Source organism: Peromyscus eremicus, chromosome 10 (assembly GCF_949786415.1).
Source record: "Peromyscus eremicus chromosome 10, PerEre_H2_v1, whole genome shotgun sequence".
Lineage (NCBI taxonomy): Eukaryota > Metazoa > Chordata > Mammalia > Rodentia > Cricetidae > Peromyscus > Peromyscus eremicus.
Genome location: NC_081426.1, coordinates 4,126,761 through 4,147,640, shown reverse-complemented (window position 1 = coordinate 4,147,640; position 20,880 = coordinate 4,126,761). Strand labels below are relative to the sequence as shown.

At 38.6% G+C, this 20,880-nt stretch overlaps 1 long non-coding RNA gene across 1 annotated transcript in view; it reads right to left on the bottom strand.

Annotated features, from left to right (window-relative positions):
• Positions 1–2,522: 2,522 nt before the first annotated feature.
• The window catches only part of LOC131920780 (uncharacterized), a 51,848-nt gene continuing 33,490 nt past the window's right edge, over positions 2,523–20,880 (bottom strand). Inside the window, exons 3-4 of the long non-coding RNA XR_009381768.1 lie at positions 14,873–14,992; positions 2,523–3,218 (exon numbers count right to left, since the gene is read on the bottom strand). This is a non-coding gene — a long non-coding RNA (uncharacterized LOC131920780). The remainder of the gene's footprint in view (positions 3,219–14,872; positions 14,993–20,880) is intronic.

Genomic DNA, 20,880 nt, shown 5'->3' with positions numbered 1-20,880 from the left:
ATTTTATGTTATGTCCAACCTGCTGTTATCTTTTTTTTTTTTTTTTTTGGTTTTTCGAGACAGGGTTTCTCTGTGTAGCTTTGCGCCTTTTCCTGGAACTCACTTGGTAGCCCAGGCTGGCCTCAAACTCACAGAGATCCGCCTGGCTCTGCCTCCCAAGTGCTGGGATTAAAGGCGTGCGCCACCACCACCCAGCTTGCTGTTATCTTATTGTGGTGATTATCATGAAGTCCAAAACTGGTAGAAAAAATGTGCTAGATGCAATCAGCAAAAGGTGTCTTAATGTACAGAGCAGTACTGTCTTACAGCTGATGGAGCAGGACCCCCAGGCTGAAAATATCCTTTTCTTAGTCAGGCATGTCCAAGGCTAAAGTTCTCATTTCAGTCCAAATCATCACCCTGTGAAGGATTAGTGCCACAATCCAAACCTTAACAGTATTCTAGATGTAATTGCTTTTAGTTGTAAATATGCAAGACAAAAACTAAAACAAGTTTTCATTAGGAGTCTAAAAGACCTGACCTCAAGACTGAGGTATATATTGTGCATGCTAGTTCCACATAGAAGTGATGAAAGTGATGAAGTGTGTGTGTGTGTGTGTGTGTGTGTGTGTGTGTGTGTGTGTGTTGATGTGATATGCAAGACCTCCTAAGGCACATGGCTCACTACTAGAGCATCTCTGAACCAATCAAGGAATGCCAGTGATTGTGTTTAATCCCAAGTTCAGTGACTGATCTTAATAGTTTGGCTCTCATGTTGGGGGTACTACTATCTCTCTGAATTCTTCCTTTGAAACTTTGGTTAGCATTATGATCTTAAATTGGGAGAAGTGACAAACTACAAATCCCCATTTATTCATGCAAAATTAACAGATTTTCCTTTTGTTCAAAGCTTTCCAACTTTAAACTTACTTCCTTTCACCTCATCCCAGATCCCCTAAAGTCCAGCAAGCTGTGGGGATTCATCATCCAGAGTCCAAAGGGGAAAAGTCCACTAAGAAGGAAGCCAAGTGTCTCTTAATGTGAGGTGATGGGACAACGAAGATGAAAGTTGGAAGGTTTAGGAGGTAATTTGCATGCATGGAAATCCTTAAAATGAACAGAATTTTGGCTATAATCACAAGACTTCAAAAGAAGGAAGATATTGGCAGGTAGGGAGGTGCCAGAGGAGCTAGGCGAGGACCAAGAATAAGATGAAAATAAAGTATATGAAAAATGTTATAATAATAAAAGAAGAATGGCAAACAAGGCAGAAAAGTAAGTTTGGGAGAAGACAACTGTGATCTATGTTCTATGTAGGCTCTCCAGGATGAGCGATTGGACTCAGAAAACTGAGGGGTATATTGAGAATAAAGGGTTTATTTAGAAGAATTGGGCAATTTGTGGATCGAGCATTTATACCCATTTTCATGGTACCTATAATGACATGTAAATACATAACTTATAAAATTTTATTTTAATATATGTAAATAAATAGGATTTTCCCATGATATTCTATGCCAAATCATCTCATATTTCATGAAAAGATGTTATTTAAACTAGAAACACCTAGAAACCCTTTTATAATACTGGATTTATGACATCATTTCAAATGAGCTGAGGAATCAATAATGCCAGTTTTCCATATTGCACTTCATTAACTTTAAAATATTAATTTTTTATTGTCATATTTATTTATGTGTATGTGTGTGTTCATACAGGTGTCTGCAACATCTGCACTGGAGCCCACAGAGACTAGAAGTGGGTGTCAGATCCCCTGGACCTGAAGTTACAGGTGGATGTGAGCTAGCTGCTGTAGGGAATCAAACTCAGTTCCATTAGAAAAGCAGCAAGCACTCATGTGGAGTAATGACTTCAATCTCTATTAACTTTCATTTTGTATTTTCTTACATCTTCAAAAACATCATAAATTATAAATGGAAAAATTCAGCATATCAAAGTAAATCCAAAAATGTAAAAAGTACAACAAAACCCACTATGGAACTTTGAATGACAATCTAGCCATGTTTTCCTGCTGGTCTATAATATATTATTGCTGACATTGCCTAGTGTACTGTCATAGGGGTAATTAAGTCATCCATATTCACAGTAATGGAAAGCAACTTAATTATTAGAAGTAGACTCTAGGGGCTCCCACTTACTTTTGTTTTTTAAATTATATTAGTTCTCTGAGAGTTTCATACAGTGCATTTTAATGATATTCACCTTCTAATTCTTGGCCATTTCATCTCCTTTATTACCCTGCCAATTTTGTATTCTATTATTTTTTAATCTTTAAGACCAATCTCTGATCTCCAAATAATTATGGACGTGTGATCTTCCACTGGAGAGTGCTTGGCTTACCAGGTTACCAGGGATTATGAAAACCTGCTCTCACTGTCCCAGCAGGTAAAGTTTTCCAGTAGCTCTTTGGCAAAGGTTGGGGTTCTGTGTCCCTCTCCTCTTTATGTGCTTGGATTTGGTCTTGCTTGGGCTTGCACAGGTATTGTGCATGCTGTCATGAACTCACACGTGCAGCTTCCCTGTTATGTTCACACAATAATATTTAATAATATTTCCTTGTAGACATCCACTGCCTTGGGCTCTGACTCTCCATTTGCCCCTCTTACCCATTGGTCCCCGAGCCTTGGGGTGGCATGTGGTATATGTGTTCTGTTTAGGATGGAGCATCCTGTAGTCTCTTGTTCTGTGTACTTGGCTCAGTTTTGGGTTATTGTATAATTTACCACCTACTACAGATGTGGCTTGTTAGGTGAGGGATGAGAGATGCATTGATCTTTGGAAATAACAATAAGTCATTACCAGTCAGTTTTATACTATGTCCTTTTAGCAGCATAGTAGTAGGTTCTCCCCTAGACATCATTACTGTGTAGCCATAGGCTTTTAGCTTGATAATGGTGCCAGGCATGGGTTTCATTTGGTGAGGCGGAACTTAAATTCTATCAGAAAATTGGTTATGTAGACTTTTAGGGATTTTTCAGTCATGAACTTGAAGCATGTTCTAGTCCCATCTTGTATAGGAGTATGATGTTGTTGTTGTTTTTTTTTATCTCATTTCTGTAGATGTCTGGTTAACAGGATCTTAGTGGGTCTTGGATAACTGCTTTTCCATCATTTTGCAAAACTTGTTCTTCAGCAAAAGTGAAATGAGCTGCTTCAGAGAATAGAATGGCAAGGCTTCCATCCAAGTCTACTTCACAGTGTCTGCTCCTAATGGTTTCCTACAATGTAAAGACACAACAAATGTTAGCATACACCCTAATGCTACTCCCTTCTATATTTTCAGAGAGGGAAGGAATCCATAATGTGCACATTTAATTTAATGAAAAGCATGTTGAAGTCAAATCTCTGCGTGTCTGCTTGAGTCTTATTCATATCCTTCTGAACTATTTGTTCTTTCTGACTTAATAGAATGTCTTTTGGTAATCTGTTTTATGAGCCATCACAAAGACTCAAACTGGGATGCCTAATTAAATTGGTGCCTGCCTACTCCTTCTTTATCTTCACAAGTGATTTCAACCAGGAGAGATTTTACTGATTTGAGATGATTACCTAAATTTTTGTTATATACATCCTCCCCCCATTTTCTTGGCCAGTGGATTTTCCAGTAGAGAGTTTTTCTCACAAAGGGACAGGTGCAGATATCTGTAGACCATTTTGATGGTCAAACCAAAGGTGGTTGTGACAAACATGCAGTAAACTAGAAGTAAGATATATTGCTTGGCATCCTGCACTATATAATATGTACTCACCATCAACATACAAATAAATCTTACTGAGCCTGAGATGGTACAGTGCCAGCTTTTGAGGAAACCTATATTTTCCCTTTACACTGGAAGTATATTCCTTGACTTTCAAGCAATGGTTCACCATTGCTTATTCTGTTATAGTAGCCATTTTTATTCTGTTGTTGAAATTTTTATTTATTTACAATTTCTTTATTTTTATCTTCTTAATTCTTCTCTCATACATTACATCCCAACTGCAGTTTCCCATCATTCAATTCCCCCATCCCTCTCACATCCCCCTCTCTTCCCTGGATTCACTCCTCCTCCTTTTCCCTTAAAAAAGAGTGGGCCTCCCAGGGATATCCACCTATCATGTACTAACAGGATAAGAGTAACACTAGGCATAAGTCCTCATAAAAATGCTGAAGCAGCAACCCAGTAGGAGGAAAAGGGTCTCAAATACAGGCAAAAGAGTTAGAAACACTCTCCACTCACATTGTTAGGAGTCCCACAAGAATACCAAGCTATACAACCATAACATATATGCAGAGGACTGAGCTCAGACCCATACAGGATCCATGCTTGTTGTTTCAGTCTCAGTGGGCCCTTATGAGCCCTGCTTAGTTTATTCTTGTGGTTTCCTTGACCCTTCTGGCCCCTATAATCATTCCTTCCACTCTTCTGCAAGGTTGCTCTGGCTTTACCCAGTGTTTGGCTGTGTGTCTCTGCATCAGCTTCTATTGCTGCTGAATGACACATCTTGAATGGCAATTAAGTTAGACACTGATCTATGAGTATAGCACAAATCATTGTGAATCATTTTATTGACTGACTTTTTTTTTTTGTCTGTCACGTTTTGTTCTATCCCGAGTCTCTGGAATGTCCTGCCTCTGGTTCATGGCCATCTAGAAAGTATCAGGAGTGGGCCCCCTCTTGGAGCATAGACTTCAAGTTAGACCAGGTATTGGTAGCCCACTCTCACAAGTTCTGAACCACCATTGCTCCCAGGATATTTTGCAAGCAGAACAGGTTCTAGGTCAAAGTTTTGTGGCTGTGTTGGTGTCCCAATGCCACCACTAGCATCCTTACCTGGTCACAGAAGATGGCTAGTTCTGATTTTGTATCCTCCATTACTGGCAGTCCTCACTAGTGTCATTCTCATAGATTCCAGTAAGTTTCCACTGCCAGGGGTTTCCACATTGCCTTCCTGATGCTCCCAAATTCCAGTTGTTTCTTCCTGTACTCTTGCAACATCACTTCCTCCTCAACCTGATTCCTGTTCCCATTCCCACCTTAGCCTGGTCTAACCACAGACCTGTTTTATTTCTCATTCTCAGGGAGATCCACGAGTCCCCCTTGAGCTCTCCTTGTTACTTAGCCTCTCTGGGTCTATGAATTGTAGCAAGAATTTCCTTCACTTAATAGCTAATATCCACTTATAAGTGAGTACATGTTTGTCTTTCTGGGTCTGAATTACCTCACTTAGAATGATTTTTTTTTCTAGATCCAATAATTTGCCTTCAAATTTTCTGGTGTCATTGTTTTTAATAGCTGAATAATACATTATTGTGTAAATGTACCATGTTTTCTTTATTCATTCTTGTTTGAGGGACATTCTAGGTTGTTTCCAGGTTCTGGCCATTACAAATAAAGCTGCTATGGACATAGCTGAGCAAGTGTCCTTGTGGTATGATTGGGCATCCTTTGCATATATGCCCAAGAGTCGGATAGCAGGATCTTGAGATAGAAGATTATAAATTTTCAGCAGAACCACTATATTGATTTTCAAAGTGGATGTACAAGTTATCACTTGCACCAGCGATGGAGGAGTGTTCCCCTTGCTCCACATTCTCTCTAGCATGAGCTATTACTTGTGTCTTTGATCTTATCTATCCTGATAGGTATAAGATGGAATCTCAAAGTCATTTTGATGTTCATTTCCCTGGTGACTAAGGATACTGAACATTTTTTAAGTGTTTCTCAGCCATTTGAGATTCCTCTGTTGAGAATTCAGTTTATATCTGTACCCCATTTTTAAATTGGATTGTTTGGTTTGTTGATGTTTAGTTTGATCAGTTCTTTATATATTTTGGATATTAGTGCTCTGTGAGAAGTGAAGTTAGTGAAAAATTTTCCCATTCTGTAGGCTGATAGTTTATCCTATTGATGGTATTCTTTGCCTTACAGAGCTTTTCAGTTTCATGAGATCCCGTTTATTAATTGTCTGTCTTAGTGTATGAGCTATCTGTATCCTGTTCAAGAAGTTGCTTCAAAGGCCAATTTCTCTTATTTTGAAGGTCAGTTTATCTAGTTTTATGTTGAGGTCTTTGATCCACATGGTCTTGAGTTTTGTGCAGGGTGGTAGATATAGATTAATTTGCATTCTTATACATTCAGACATCTGTTTATACCAGCATTATATGTTGAAAATGATTCCTCCCCACCCATTATATATTTCTGGATTCTTGATTTAAAAAATTCAGATGTCTGTAGCTGTGTTCATTGATGTCTGAGTCTTTATTTCAATTACATTGATCAATCTGTCTGCTTATATGACAAAAACATGCAAGTATTACTAAAGCTCTGTAGTACAGCTTCAAATCAGGGGTAATGATTCCTCTTTTTGTTCTTTTATAGCACAGAATTGTTTTATCCTGGGTTTTTTATTTTTCCATATTAAGAGGATAATTGTCATTTCAAGGTGTGTTAAGAATTGTGTTGGAATTTTAGTGGTGATTGCATTGAATCTGTAGATCACTTTTTGTAGGATGGCCATTTTTACTCTGCTAATCCTACTGATCCATGAGCATGGGAGGTCTTTCCATCTTCTGACATTTTCTTCAATTGCTTTCTCCAAAGATTTGAAATTTTTTATCATACAGGTCATTCAATTGCTTGGTTAGTTTTACCACACATTATTTTACATTATTAGTGGCTATTGTAAAGGGTGTCATTTCCCAGATTTCTTTCTCAGCCTCTTTGTCATTTCTATATAGGAGGGGATACTGATTTTTTAGTTAATCTATCCAGCCACATCGTTGAAGGTAGTTATCTGCTATAAGAGTTCCCTGATAGAATTTTGGGGCCTGTTTATGTATATTATATCATACTAGATCATATCATCTGCAAATGGCTATATTTTAAATTCTTCCTTTCAAATTTGTATCCCTTGATCTCCTTTAGTTGTCTTATTGTTCTAGCGAGAACTTCCAAGTACTATACTGAATAGATATGGGGAGAGTGGACAAACTTTTCTTGTTCCTGATTTTACTGGAACTGCTTTGAGTTTCTCTCCATTTAATTTGATGTTTTCTATAGGCTTGCTGTGAAATGCCTTTAATATGTTTATGTATGCCCCTTGTATCCCTAAACACTCCAAGACTTTTATTATGAAGGGCTTTGGATTTTGTCGAAGGTTTTTTCAGCATCTAATGAGATGATCACGTCTTTTATATTTCTTTCAGTTTGTTTATATGGCAGATTACATTGACTGATTTTTGTGTTGAACCCTCCCTGCATCTCTGGGATAAAGTCCACTTGATCATGATAGATGATTTTCTTTATGTGTTCTTGGATTCTATTCACAAGTTTTTTATTCAGTAATTTTGCATTTATGTTTATGATTGAAATTGGTTTGTAATTCTTTCTTTGTTGAATCTTTGTGTGCTTTGTGGATAGGGGTGACTTTGGCCTCATAAGATGAATTTAGCAATATTCCTTCTGTTTCTTTATTGTAGAATAATTTGAGGACTATTGGCATTAACCCTTCTGTGAATGTCTGGTAGAATTCTGCCCTAAAACTCTGTCTTTGGGATTTTTTTATTGGAAGCCTTTTTAATGAAGACTTCTATTTCCTTATGGGTAATTGATCTTTTTAAATTATTTAACTGATCTTGATTTAATTTTGGTAACTGGTATCTAAACAGAGAATTATACATTTCTTTTACATTGTCCAGCTTGGTCAAATGCAAGTTTTAAAGTATGACTAATTGATTCTTTGGATTTTTTCAGTGTCTGTTGTTTTGTCCCCTGCTTTGTTTCTGATTTTGTTAGCTCATGTATCCTCTCTGTCTTTTAGACACTTTCAGTATGGGTTTGTCTATTATGTTGGTTTTATTGAAGAATAAATTCTTTGTTTCATTGCATGCTTGTATTTTTCTTTTTGTTTCTATTTTATTGATTTCAGCCCTCAGTTTGATTATATCCTGCCATTTACTCATTTGGGTGAGCTTGCTTCCTTTTGTTCTGGAGCTTTCAGGTGTGCTGATAAGTTGCTATTATAAGATCTCTCTCTCTCTCTCTCTCTCTCTCTCTCTCTCTCTCTCTCTCTCTCTCTCTCTCCTAATGTAGGAAATTCTTTCCCCTTAGCACTGCTTTCTTTGTGTCTCATACATTTGGGTATGTTGTGCATTTATTTTCATTGAGTTCTAAGAAGTTTTTAATTTCTTCTTATTTCTGCCTTGACCCAGGAGTCATTCAGTTGAGAGTTTATATGAGTTTCCATGAGTTTGTAGGCTTTCTCTTGTTTCTCTTGTTGTTGAAATACAGTTTAAACCCATAGTGGTCTGATAGTATATGGGGGGCTACTTTACTTTTTCTTGTATCTGTTGAGACTTGCTCTATGAGCAAGTATGTGGTCAATTCTGGAGAATGTTCTGTGAGGTGTTGAGAAGAAAGTGTATTCTTTTATGTTTGGGTGAAATGTTCTGTAGATATCTGTTAGGTCCATTTGTTTCATAATGTCTGTTAGCTCTAGTATTTCTCTGTTTAGTTTTTGTCTGGATGACCTGTCCATTAGCAAGAGTGGGGTATTGAAGTTTCCCACTATCGATGTCTGAGGGTTGATGTATGATTTAAGCTGTAGTAGTGTTTCCTTTTCAAACATGGTTGCCCTTGCAGTTGGGGCATAGATGTTCAGAACTGAAATGTCATCTTGGTGGATTTTTCCTTTGATGAGTATGAAGTGTACTTCCCTATCTCTTCTGAATAATTTTGATTTGAAGTCTATTTCATTAGATTTTACAGTAGCTATACCAACTTTGTTCTTAGGTCCATTTGTTTGGAAAATCTTTTTCCAACATTTACTCTAAGGTAAAGTCTATCTTTATTGTTGAGGTGTGTTTCTAGTATACAGCATAGGATGGCTCCAGTTTTTGCATCCACTCTGTTAGTCTGTTTCTTTTTATTGGGGAATTGAGTCCATTGATATTGAAAGAGATTAGTGAGCAATGATTGTTGATGTCTGTTATTTTCTTGTCATTGTTGGTGGTTTTATTGGTAATAGTGGTGTGTGTATGTGTGTGTGTGTTCCCCTTCTTTGGTTTTTCAGGGTATAAGATTGTTTATTTTCTGTGTTGTCATGGGTGTAGTTTACTCCTTGGGTTGTAAGTTTTCCTTCTAGTACCTTCTGTAGGGCTGAATTTATGGGTAGATATTGTTTGAATTTGACTTTATTAAGTAATATTTTGTTTTCTCCATGTATTGTGTTTGAAAGTTTTCCATGATATAGTAGTTTGGGCTGCCATCTGTGGTCTCTTAGAGCATGCTGGACATATGTCCAGACCTTCCTGGCTTTTAGAGTCTCTGTTGAGAAGTCACATGTAATTCTAATAGGTCTGCCTTTATATGTTATTTGGCCTTTTTCCCTTACAGCTTTTGATAATCTTTCCTTGTTCCATATGTTTAAATTTTTGTTCACTGTATGAAAAGAGAACTTTATTTTCCGGTTCAATCTACTTGGTATTCTATAATATTCTTGCACCTTTATAAGCAAGTCCTTCTTTAAGTTAGAAAAAAATTCTTCTATGATTTTGTGAAAAATTTTTCTGAGCCTTTGAACTGGGATTCTTCTCTATCTTCTACTACTATTGTTCCTAAGGTGGTCTTTTCATAGTGTCCCAGATTTCCTGGTAGTTTTTTGTTAGAAAATTTTTAGATATAACATTTTCTTTGGCTGATGTATATATTTCTTCTACTGCATCTTCAATGCCTGAGATTCTCCTTCATCTCTTGTATTCTGTTGAAGATGTAATTCCTGTTCACTTACCTAGATTTTGCATTTCCAGAACTCCCTCAGTTTGTGTTTTCCTTATTGCTTCTATTTTTCATTTTCAGGTTTTAAATAGGTTTTTTTTTTTTTTAATTTTTCGAGACAAGGTTTCTCTGTGTAGCTTTGCGCCTTTCTTGGAACTCACTTGGTAGTCCAGGCTGGCCTCGAACTCACAGAGATCCACCTGCCTCTGCCTCCCGAGTGCTGGGATTAAAGGCGTGCGCCACCACCACCCGGCAATTTTTTTTAAATAGTTTTATTTGTTTGATTTAACTGTTTGTTTGTGTTTTCTTGGCTTTCTTTAAGGGATTTATTGATTTCCTCCTATTTTTTGTTTGTCTTTCCCTAGATTTCTTTAAGAGTACATTCTTTTCCTTTTTAAGGACCTCTATCATCTTCATTAAATTCATTTTAAGGTTGTTTTTTCTTTCTTTTTCTTTTTTCTTTTGAGACAGGGTTTCTCTGTGTAGCTTTGGTTCCTGTCCTGGATCTCACTCTGTAGACCAGGTTGGCCTCAAACTCACAGAGATCTGCCTGGCTCTGCCTCCTGAGTGCTGGGATTAAAGTCATGTGCCACCACTGCCCTGCTAAGGTTGTTTTTTTTTTGTCCTTCAACTGTTTTGGAACACTTGAGGGTTGCTATCCTAGAATAGTTGGGATCTGATAGTCATATATTGCTCTGATGCTGTTGATTGTATTTTTATACTAGTGTTTAGGCATCTGAGTATTTGAGTAATTATAGGCCTAGGTGCTGATTTCTGAGTTTGTCTTTGTTGGATGGGTGTTTTGTTCCTTGCTGTCTGTTTGCTCTCTGGTCTTCTAGTCAGAGAAGCCTGTGGTTGAATAGAGCGTCTTTACCCTTGTTAGGGCCTTGATTTCAGACAGCCATGGTGGCTTCTTATTGAGCAGGACATTTCAGCCTGAGTTGGGGTCTGGAATTTTGGCAGCTGATATGTCCTCTGGTGCAGGTGGGGGTCCTCTGCAGAAGTTGGGGGCTAGGATATAGTGGACTGGAGGGGTAGGGTGATTTGGGGTAGGCTGATTGGGCACTGAATGAGGATAGTGCTCAAGCACTAACTGTGGTTCTGGTGGTGTGTGTTCTCTGGTCCAGCAGGGTGCCTCCACTGGAATTGGGGGCTAGGTTATGGTTATAGAAGGGCCAGTTAGTGTGGGCTAGGCAGGCACTGAGAAAGTGGGTATGTTCCATGGGCATGTAGCCTACCTGGGGTTCTGGTGGCCAGCTTGGCCTCTGGTGGGGCAGGGGTTTCCACAGGATTTATGGACCAGGATATGGTAATGGAGGGAAGGAGAAATGGCTGAGGTAGGTTGGTAAGAATTGCTGGTGATCAGCAGGCAGGGGTCCTACCCTGTTTGCTAGGTGCCAGCTTGGTCTCTGTTGGAGAAGAGGGCTTCTGCCAGTGTTATGGGCCAGGATATGAAGACAAGGAGAGGGGAAGAGGTTGGGTAGGCTGGTTAGGCACTGAGAGAGTGTTGTTGATCTATGGGACAGGTGCTTACCTGTGGTTCTAGGTGCTGGTTTGGTCACTGGTGTAGCAAGGGGCTTTTCTTATTGAAAATAGATTCTTCTTTTATACAATATATTCTGACCAGTTTCCCCTCCCTCTACTCCTGTCAGATGCCCCACCTCCCCTCTCCCTCATAGATACTCCCCTTCTATTCTCCTGTAGAAAAGAGCAGGCTTCCAATAGACTACAACCAAAAGGACAAAACAAGATACGGTATAAGACAAGGCAAAACCCTCATAGCTAGGCTGGACAAGGCAACTCAATAGGAGGAAGAGTCCCAAGAGCAGGCAAAAGAGTCATGGACATACCTCCTCCCACTGTTAGGAGTCCAACAAAAAACACCAAGCTAGCAGCTATACATATCTGCAGAGGTAAAGATGCTTATAGTTCCTGTGCTTGTTTCTTTAGTCTCTGTGAGCCAATGTGAGTTCTGCTTAGTTGATTCAGTGGGCTGTGTTCTCTTGAGTGTCCTCCATCCCCTCTGATGCCTACACTATTTCCTCCCAACTTTCATGAGGTTCTCCAAGCTCTGGGGGAGAGACCATATATTGATATGACAAGGCATACATAAGCCAAGAGAGTGCTTGATATGACATCAGTTTCTGCATTAAATCAATAACTGTTTGCACGATGTAAGACAGTGCTTAATATATGACTGTTAGTTCCATAGTTTGGGGAAGCCAGTGTCCCATGACAATTATGATGCAAGAAAGAACCCTTATGGAGCTAGTTTTCAATTTTCTGTTGCTAAATATGGATTTTCTAATGACATAGAAAGCTTAGGAGCACATTAGTCTCACCTAGGCTCAGTATAACACAGTTATTCCTAACCTAGGCTCAATATAATATCAGTTATACCTAATCTAGGCTCAGAATAACATTGGGTAAGCCTAACCTAGGCTCAGTATAGCATCAATTATGCCTAACACAGAGTCAGCATAATGTTGGCACCTCCTGAGAAACATTGCCTTATCTTCTTACCGTGTTTGTGCGTGCACACTATTATTTTCAAATTATGTTATAAATGCAGAGATGGGTCTGTGCCCTTAGCAGTGTCCATATTGCCTGGCATACCAGCTTATCTAATAACTCTTTGCTGAAAAGCCTATAAAAACCCATATAGACCCAATCCAAATAAAACAAAGAAAAATTTTAAAAATCTTGAATGCTTCACTCTGATATTTCTAAACTTACATATGTACAGTGAAATGAAATAATATTTGGTTCATTTTAATAAAATGCTTTATAGTATCACTCTTAGTAAGATGAATATGAAAGAAAATGGTTTCAATCTGATTGCATTAATATTTTATTGGCAGCAGCTAGGCAAACCAAGGATTGCTTGTAAACAGCACACAATCAGTGGCTACAAAAAATTCTTGGATCCCACAAGCCTCAGCTTCCTTAACAAGCAGTCATGTATTTGAAGTAAAATAATTCAAATTTTTCATTTCCAAATTTAGATTGTATCACTCACTTAAGCAGTTTATTTGATTAAAATTGTGAAAACATGTCATAGTTTGGCAGCAGCTTGCACATTCTCCTGTGGTCAAGATTACTAACAGATTCAGTGATGTTCCTTTTCAAAAATAAATATCAATGTCAAGATTTTTAATATATGAAACCAGGGACTGTGAGATGAAAAATGCTTTTGCCTTTTCTTTATCAGGATGGCAGGATGCAAAACAATTATTCCTGATTATTACTTGAGTGTGCTTTTAAATACATTTGTTAATTTAATTAGGACATCGTGAATTTATAGACACAATTGAAATTTTGTAACCTAAATTATGAGGCATTGTGGCCCAAGAATGCATTGCGTTAGTCTGCAGTGCGTCACAGCATGTTCCTTTATAGGGTCACAATAATCTTGGCTAATTTTACCGAGCTTAGATAAGCATGGTATCAAGGCAAAGAAAGAATGCTTTCATCTTAGTGGCTGATGCAGTTTTCAAAATGTTTTCTTTGTGTTACTGATGGTGTAAAGAATGTGAAAATAAAATATGTTTGCTGTGCTATGCTCTGGGAGATTACAAGTGATGATTGTAAGACAGAATTAAGTCATGTGTATCTTAGGACAAAATCTGACCAGCAACCAAGGAGACACTTTTAAATACCGGGATGATTACTTTCTTCTTAACTACAAGTGAACTATTCCAGAAAAAGACTGAGTTTTCTCCTCCCCGACTTCTTTCTTCCCTTCTTTACATTAGGTTCTTACTATTGAAGGTATTGCTCACTCATGGTTCTAAGGTCATGGTTCTTTGATGTACTTTTCACATTCCTGGACCTTTTTTAACCAAATTCTCAATCAAAATATCTCCCCAGAAGTCTCCATTACACTATTCTTGTTATGTCAAATCTAGATAAGAGTTCTGTAATAACTGGTAGTGGTATATTAATAAATGTTCCCACAAAACCACATCTACTCCACATTTCTTTGAATGATTTGGCTATTTTTTTCTAAGTAGAAATATTCAGATTTTGGAATCATTTGTAAGATAAGAAAATCACCTGGATCTTGAAAGGTCCCAAATAGGTATAATACTGTCATTGTTCAACCTCTTCATCTACCACATGCCTAGAAACACTTATCTGTTTTTGAAATACATACTTTGCTTCTGTGCACTATACATACATGAGGAGATAAATACATCTTAGTAAATGAATGGAAGTTTGGTTAAAAGCTATTATGTCTAAATATGTCCCATATATCCTCAGCCCTTATTAATGCTCAAACACATGAGCAAAGAATATTACTTTATCGGCTAGTGTTTCAATGTCTATATGTAATAACATATCCTATTATAGCTCCAAAAGTTACTTAAGTTGTTCAAGAGCATATAAAGTAACTTGCCTTCATATTGGGACTTCCCTCTCTGAGGGGTGTAAACTTCTCTATAGGCCAAATTATATAAGAGACAATAATAACCCACTACTTTTAATATGACAAAACAGGGAAATCATATCTAACATATGAAATATTTCAATTGATCTGAATTTTTAAGGAAAATAGTAGGTGCTTTCAATAATTTCCTATGCTTGAAAATCAGTGCAAAAAATAGTTCATTTAAGGAATCTTCTAGATTGCTATAGATTTGTGGTTCTTTTGTGTTTTGTTTTGTTTTTTGTTTTTCTGGACAGCATTTCTCTGTGTAGTTTTTGTGTCTGTCCTGGATCTCACTCTGTAGACCAGGCTGGCTTCAAACTCACAGAGATCCACCTGGCTCTACCTCTCCAGGGCTGGGATTAAAGGCGGGAACCACCACCGCCCAGTGCTTTGTGATTCTTTTTTTTTTTTTTTTTTTTTTTTGAGACAGGGTTTCTCTGTGTAGCTTTGCGCCTTTCCTGGAACTCACTTGGTAACCCAGGCTGGCCTCGAACTCACAGAGATCCGCCTGACTCTGCCTCCCGAGTGCTGGGATTAAAGGCGTGCACCACCACCACCCGGTTGCTTTGTGATTCTTAACCATTGTAGTATAATACATTGTCTCAAGAAGCTTCACAAAATTTACACCCACTAGATTTTACTTCCCAATTAAATCAGAGCCATGGATTAGGGGTGTCAATACTTTGTAAAACTCCATCATGTCGAGAGCTTTTCCTCTAGGGTGAAAGCAAGGTCAGTCATCATGATGGATGTTCTAGGCTTGATCCTTGAGCACTACTGACACCTCCAGACAAAATTCTACCTACAGGGAAATTCAAGAATGGCAGTCCTATTATTTCTGGGCTATGGACATTTTGCACTATAGTGAAGAACAGAGAAATGTAGGAATCAAGTACCAAACAACACCAAGCATAATGAAGAGTCATTTTACTACAGAAGTGCAAACTCTGGATTTGAAGACAGTGCCTGAGCACGGGCAGCCACTGGTGCCATGGTTAGGAGCTACATATTGAGCTATCCTTCAAAAGATGCTTGGTCAAGATAAAATGAAAAGGCTTTGGGTTTTCCCAAATCATCACCAGCTGATGGGGTGAACAGCACAGGAACCATTACTACCTGTTGATGAGTGTGAGTAGTGGTGAGATCCTGGGACAAGATAAGAAAATTCTAACAGTAAAATGCAGCTCTAGAAACAGTCTGTGCCCTGCACATCTGCCAGGTTCTTCTCAAGGAACTTCAGTTATATTGGAAGATACAGGTAATGGCCATGCATTAAGCATGGCTTGTTAGTACATAAATAAACATGCCTGTTGAACTAAAATTTACTTCTATTTCTATAAAAGGAATATTCAAAATATTCACATGGCAGAGAAGGAAGTAATATATAGCCCAGGCTGTGAATTACAGGTAAATAAATGCAGTTCCTTTACATCAATGAGGGGGGGTATTGTTTATAAAATGTTAAATCTAGATGTGAGTTTTACACTGAAGAATCTAAAAGTGTCCATTCATTTTGTTGAATTATGCATTAGAGACAGGGATTTCTGAAATACTCCGCATGGTGATTATTGCTGTGGGATGCTAGATGAGATAAATTGTGCACATAAGGACAATTACACATGCCCCATCTTGGCAAGCTCAATTCTATCTTTTTTTTAATTTTTATTTTGCAATACAATTAAGTTCTACATACAGGCACAGATTCCCTTGTTCTCCCCCCTCCCGCCCCCCTCACCTTCCCCCCAGCCCACCCCCCATTCCAATCTCCTCCAGGGCAAAGCCTTCCCCACAGACTGAGATCAACCTGGTGGACTCAGTCCAGGTAGGTCCAGTCCTCTCCTCCCAGGCTGAGCCAAGGGACCCTGCATAGGCCCCAGGTTTCAAACAGCCGACTCATGCAATGAGCACAGGACCCGGTGCCACTGCCTGGATGCCTCCCAAACAGATCAGGCCAATCAACTGTCTCACCCACTCAGAGGGCCTGATCCAGTTGGTGACCCCTCAGCCATTGGTTCATATTTCATGTGTTTCCGTTTGTTTGGCTATTTGTCTCTGTGCTTTATCCGACCTTGGTCTCAACAATTCTCTCTCATATAAACCCTCCTCATTCTCGCTAATTGGACTCCCAGAGATCCACCTGGGGCCTAGTCATGGATCTCTGCATCCAGATCCCTCAGTAGTTGGATGAGGTTTCTAGCACGACAATTAGGGTGTTTGGCCATCCCATCACCTGAGTAGGTCAATTCGGACTGTCTCTCGACCATTGCCAGCAGTCTGTTGTGGGGGTATCTTTGTGGATTTCTGTGGGCCTCTCTAGCACTTTGTTTCTTCCTATTCTCATGTGGTCTTCATTTACCATGGTCTCCTATTCCTTGTTCTCCCTCTATGTTGTTGATCCAGCTGGGATCTCCCACTCACCCAAGCTCTCTTTCCCTCGACCTTCGCCCTTCACTACCCCCACTCATGTCCAGGCTGTTCATGTAGATCTCATTCCATTTCTCTGTCATTGGGCGATCCCTGTGTCTTTCTTGGGGTCCTGTTTTCCAGGTAGCCTGCCTGGTGATGTGAGTAGCAGTCCAGTCATCCTTGTTCCACATCTAGTATCCTGTTATGAGTGAGTACATACCATGTTTGTCTTTCTGAGTCTGGGTTACCTCACTCAGGATGATTTTTTCTAGGTCCATCCATTTGTCTGCAAACCTCAGGATGTCATTGTTTTTCTCTGCTGAGTAGTATTTCATTGTGTATATGTACCACATTTTGTTTATCCATTCTTCAGTTGAAGGGCATCTAGGTTGTTTCCATGTTCTGGCTATTACAAACAATGCTGATATGAACATAGCTGAACAAGTGCTCTTGTGGTGTGGTTGAGCATTCCTTGGGTATATGCCCAAGAGTGGTATAGCTGGATCTTGGGGGAGATGGATTCCCAATTTTCTAAGAAATCGCCATATTGATTTCCAAAGTGGTTGTACAAGCTTGCATTCCCACCAGCAGTGGAGGAGAGTTCCCCTAGCTCCACATCCTCTCCAGCATAAGGTGTCTTCAGTGTTTTTGATCTTAGCCATTCTGACAGGTGTAAGGTGGTATCTCAGAGTTGTTTTGATTTGCATTTCCCTGATGATTAGGGATGTTGAGCAATTCCTTAAATGTCTTTCAGCCATTTGAGTTTCCTCTGTTGAGAATTCTCTGTTTAGTTCTATAGCCCATTTCTTAATTGGACTGTTGGGCATTTTGATGTCTAATTTCTTGAGTTCCTTATATATTCTGGATATCAGTCCTCTGTCAGATGTGGGATTGGTGAATATCTTTTCCCATTCTGTAGGCTGTCGCTTTGCTTTGTTGACCGTATCCTTTGCCCTACAAAAGCTTCTCAGTTTCAAGAGGTCCCATTGATTGATTGTTTCTCTCAGTGTCTGTGCTACTGGTGTTCTATTTAGAAAGTGGTCTCCTATGCCAATGCGTTCAAGACTACTTCCTACTTTCTCTTCTAGCAGGTTCAGAGTAGCTGGATTTATGTTGAGGTTCTTGATCCACTTGGACTTAAGTTTTGTGCACGGTGATAGATATGGATCTATTTGCAGCCTTCTACATGTTGATATCCAGTTTTGCCAGCACCATTTGTTGAAGATGCTTTCTTTTTTCCATTGTGCACTTTTGGCTTCTTTGTCAAAAATTATTTGTTCATAGGTGTGCGGATTAATGTCAGGGTCTTCAATTCGATTCCATTGGTCCACATGTCGGTTTTTATGCCAGTACCAAGCTGTTTTTGTTACTGTAGCTCTATAGTACAGCTTGAAGTCAGGGATCGTGATGCCTCCAGAGGTTGTTTTATTGTACAGGATTCTTTTGGCTATCCTGGGTTTTTTGTTTTTCCATATGAAGTTGAGTATTATTCTTTCCAGGTCTGTGAAGAATTGTGTTGGGATTTTGATGGGGATTGCATTGAATCTGTAGATTGCTTTTGGTAAGATTGCCATTTTTACTATGTTAGTTCTGCCTATCCATGAGCATGGGAGATCTTTCCATTTTCTGACATCTTCTTCAATTTCTTTTTTCAGGGACTTAAAGTTCTTGTCATATAGGTCCTTCACTTGCTTGGTTAGTGTTACCCCAAGGTATTTTATGTCATTTGTGGCTATAGTAAAGGGTGATGTATCTCTGATTTCCTTCTCCACTTTTTTGTCCATTGTATATAGGAGGGCTACTGATTTTTTTGAGTTGATCTTGTATCCTGCTATGTTGCTGAAGGTGTTTATAAGTTGTATCAGTTCCTTGGTGGAATCTTTGGGGTTGCTCAAGTATACTATCATGTCATCTGCAAATAGGGAAAGCTTGACTTCTTCCTTTCTAATTTGTATCCCCTTAATCTCCTTATGTTGTCTTATTGCTCTGGCTAGAACTTCAAGTACTATATTGAATAAGTATGGGGAGAGCGGACAGCCTTGCCTTGTTCCTGATTTAGTGGAATTGCTTTGAGTTTCTCTCCATTTAATTTGATGTTGGCTGTTGGCTTGCTGTAAATTGCCTTTATTATGTTTAGGTATGTTCCCTGTATTCCTGATCGCTCCAAGATCTTTATCATGAAGGGGTGTTGGATTTTGTCAAATGCCTTTTCAGCATCTAGTGAGATGATCATGTGGTTTTTTTCTTTGAGTTTGTTTATATGGTGTATCACATTGACAGACTTTCGTATGTTGAACCATCCTTGCATCCCTGGAATGAATCCTACTTGATCATGGTGGATAATTGTTTTGATGTGTTCTTGGAGTCTGTTTGCCAGTATTTTATTGAGTATTTTTGCATCAATGTTCATGAGGGAGATCGGTCTGTAGTTCTCTTTCTTTGTTGTATCCTTGTTTGGTTTGGGAATCAGGGTAATTGTAGCCTCATAGAAGGTAATGTTCCTTCTGTTTCTATTGTGTGGAACAATTTAGAGAGTATTGGTATTAACTCTTCTTTGAAGATCTGGTAGAATTCTGCACTGAAACCATCTGGTCCTGGGCTTTTTTTGGTTGGGAGACTTTTAATGACTGTTTCTATTTCATTAGGGGTTATTGGACTATTTAAATAGTTTATCTGGTCTTGATTTAATTTAGGTATGTGGTAACTATCCAGAAAATTATCCATTTCTTTTAGGTTTTCCAGTTTTGTGGAATAGAGGTTTTTGAAGTATGACCTGATGATTCTCTGGATTTCCTCAATGTCTGTTGTTATGTCCCCCTTTTCATTTCTGATTTTGTTGATTTGGATGTTCTCTCTCTGTCTTTTGGTTAGTTTGGATAAGGGCTTGTCTATCTTGTTGATTTTCTCAAAGAACCAACTCTTTGTTTCATTAATTTTTTTTATTGTTCTCTTTGTTTCTATTTTATTGATTTCAGCTCTCACTTTGATAATTTGCTGGCATCTATTTTTCCTGGGAGACTTTGCTTCTTCCTGTTCTAGAACTTTCAGGTGTGCTGTTAAGTCACTAGTGTGAGATTTCTCCAGCTTATTTATGTGGGCGTTTAGTGCTATGAATTTCCCTCTTAGTACTGCTTTCATAGTGTCCCATAGGTTTGGATATGTGGTGTCTTCATTTTCGTTGATCTCTAGGAAGTCTTTAATTTCTTTCTTTATTTCTTCCTTAACCCATTGGTGATTCAGGCGGTATTGTTTAGTTTCCATGAGATTGTAGGTTTTCTGTAGTTTTTGTTGTTGTTGAAATCCAACTTTAGACCATGGTGGTCTGATAGAACACAGGAGGTTATTCCAATTGTTTTGTATCTGTTTAGATTTGTTTTGTGACCAAGTATGTGGTCGATTTTAGAGAAGGTTCCATGGGGTGCTGAGAAAAAGGTATATTCTTTTTTGTTAGGATGGAATGTTCTGTAGATGTCGATTAAGTCCATTTGAGTCATGACATCAGTTAAGTCCTTTATTTCTCTGTTAAGTTTCGATTTGGGGGATCTGTCCAGTGGTGAAAGTGGGGTGTTGAGGTCTCCCACTATTAATGTGTGGGGTTTTATATGTGATTTAAGCTTTAATAATGTTTCTTTTACATATGTGGGTGCCCTTGTGTTTGGGGCATAAATGTTCAGAATTGAGACTTCATCTTGGTGGATCTTTCCTGTGATGAGTATGTAATGCCCTTCTTGATCTCTTTTGATTGATTTTAGTTTGAAGTCTATTTTGCTGGATATCAGGATGGCTACACCCGCTTGTTTCTTAAGACCGTTTGATTGGAAAGTCTTTTCCCAGCCTTTTATTTTTAGGTAGTGTCTATCTTTGAATTTGAGATGTGTTTCTTGTATGCAGCAGAAAGATGGGTCCTGCTTTCGTATCCATTCTGTAAGCCTATGTCTTTTTATAGGTGAATTAAGTCCATTGATATTGAGGGATATTAATGTCCAGTGATTGTTCATTCTTGTTATTTTTTGGTGGTGATGTGTGTGTACTTTTCTTCATTGGGGTTTACTGCTGTGGCTTTATCTATTGCCTGCGTTTTCGAGGGTGTATCTGACTTCCTTAGGTTGGAATTTTCCTTCTAGTGCTTTCTGTAGGGCTGGATTTGTGGATAAATATTGTTTAAATCTGGCTTTGTCATGGAATGTCTTGTTCACTCCATCTATGATGATTGAAAGTTTTGCTGGGTATATTAGTCTAGGCTGACATCCATGGTCTCTTAGTGTCTGCATTACATCTGTCCAG